Source organism: Hyaena hyaena, unplaced genomic scaffold (assembly GCF_003009895.1).
Source record: "Hyaena hyaena isolate Hyena2069 unplaced genomic scaffold, ASM300989v1 scaffold_1538, whole genome shotgun sequence".
Lineage (NCBI taxonomy): Eukaryota > Metazoa > Chordata > Mammalia > Carnivora > Hyaenidae > Hyaena > Hyaena hyaena.
Genome location: NW_024082167.1, coordinates 65003 through 67357, shown reverse-complemented (window position 1 = coordinate 67357; position 2355 = coordinate 65003). Strand labels below are relative to the sequence as shown.

The 2355-nt window shown below is 40.1% G+C and overlaps 1 pseudogene; it reads left to right on the top strand.

The window, feature by feature from the left end:
- The window catches only part of LOC120225890, a 4880-nt pseudogene extending 2734 nt beyond the window's left edge, over positions 1-2146 (top strand).
- The last annotated feature ends 209 nt before the right edge of the window (positions 2147-2355 follow it).

Genomic DNA, 2355 nt, shown 5'->3' with positions numbered 1-2355 from the left:
AAATCAGTTACATTTTTATACACCAATAATGAAGCAACAGAAAGAGAAATCAAGAAATGGATCCCAGTCAAAACTGCACACAAAAAAACATACAATACCTAAGAAGAAACCTAACCAAAAATATAAGATATCTGTATGATGAAAACTATAGAAAACTTATGAAGGAAATTGAAGAAGACACAACGAAATGGAAAAACATTCCATGCTCATGGATCGGAAGAACAAATACAGTTAAAATGTCATTACTACCTAAAGCAATCTACACATTCAATGCAATCCCAATCAAAACTACACCAGCATTCTTCTCTAAACTAGAACAAACTATCCTAAAATTTGTATGGAACCACAAAAGACTCCAAATAGCCAAAGTAATATTGAAGAAGAAAACTAAAACGGGAGGCATCACCATCCCAGACTTTAGCCTCTACTACAAAGCCATAATCATCAAGATACTATGGTATCAGCACAAACACAGACACATAGACCAATGGAATAGAAAAGAGAACTCAGAATATGGACCCAAAAATGTACGGCCAACTAATCTTTGACAAAGCAGGAAAGAGTATCCAATGGAAAAAAGACAGCTTCTTTAACAGGGAGAACTGGACAGCAACATGCAGAAGAATGAAACTAGATCATTTTCTCACATCATACACAAAAATAAACTCAAAATGGATAAAGGACCTGAATGTGAGACAGGAAACCATCAAAACCCTAGAAGAGAAAGCAGGAAACAACCTCCTTGACCTCCACCGCAGCAACTTCTTACTTGACACATCCCCTAAGGCAAGGGAATCAAGAGCAAAAATGAGCTATTGGGACCTCATCAAGATAAAAAGCTTCAGCATGGTAAAGGAAACAATAAAAATGTTGATTTTTGAGAGAGAGAGAGAGAGAGAGAGAGAGAGAGAGAATGGAGGAGGGTCAGAGAGAGAGGTTTCAGAGAGAGACAGAATCTGAAGCAGAGGCTCCAGGCCCTGAGCTGTCAGCACAGAGCCTGATGCTGGGACTGGAATTCGTGAACTGTGAGTTCATGACCTGAGCCAAAGTTGGAGGCTTAACCCACAGAGCCACCCAGGCACCCTTCCAATTTGGTTTTAAACTGAGCTTTAAATGATACTCTTTTACAGAACTTGGTGTCACAAACCCAAAGGCTGTTCTTCTTATTTGTATCAACAGGTAAACAGGCATAATCCTCAATCAGAGAGGAATACCAAACCTTTGTGGCTGAGTTCATTTTCTTCTGCCTTTCACAGGACTTGCAGACCCAAATCCTATTATTTATTCATTTCCTCATCATTTATCTTTTAACTATGTTTGGAAACCTGCTCATCATCATTCTCATCTTCATAGATTCTTGACTTCATACTCCCATGTACTTTTTTTCTTAGAAACCTCTCTTTCATGGATCTCAGTTTCTCTACTACCATTGTCTCCCCAAGTATTGATCCACTTCCTTGTAAATAGAAAAACTGTTTCTTTCTTTGGGTGAATGACACAGATAATTGTCTTCCTTAGGGTTGGAGGTACAGAGTGTGCACTGTTGGCAGTGACGTTTTATGACCAGTATGTGGCCATCTGCAAGCCCCTCACTACTCTACTATCATGACCCACCAGGTGTCTCCAAATGGCCACAGGATCCTGAGCCAGTGGGGCACCAGTGTCTCTGGTGGATACCACCTTTATTTCCCAACTACCCTATCAAGGAAAGAACATTATTAATCACTACTTTTGTGAACCTCCTGCTTTCTTAAAGCTAGCATCAGCAGATACTTATAGCACAGAAATGGCCATCTTTGCAATGGGCGTGGTCATCCTCTTAGCTCCTGTCTGCCTGATCCTTGTCTCCTACTGGAATATCATCTCCACTGTGATCGAGACGCAGTCTGGGGAGGGAAGGCTCAAGCCTTTCTCTACCTGTGGGTCTCATCTCCTTGTTGCCCTCTTTTATGGCTCAGCAATATTCACCTACTCCAATATTCAGCCAAACTCCAAGAGGACAAAAGAGCAGGATAAAATGATGTCTGTATTCTGTACAATGGTGACACCATTGTTGAACGCTGTACTTTATAACCTGAGAAACAACGATGTCAAAGGGGATCTCAGGAAACTATCTGGCAGAAGATCCTATTCTCAGAAGCAGTGATCTCTGGGTCTGACTTTTAGAACTATAGTAACACCCATGAAAGAGGTGCAGGATTTTGGTAGGCAGTAATGAATTAGGTCATTTCAAGAAGCATAAAAGTGAAGGACATGTTCTAAAATCTATGAATACTCCATGCTAAACTAGAACACAGAGGAGAAATAAATGATAAAAAATTAGTTTTTCTGTCTATGAAACACATCAAGTGCTAT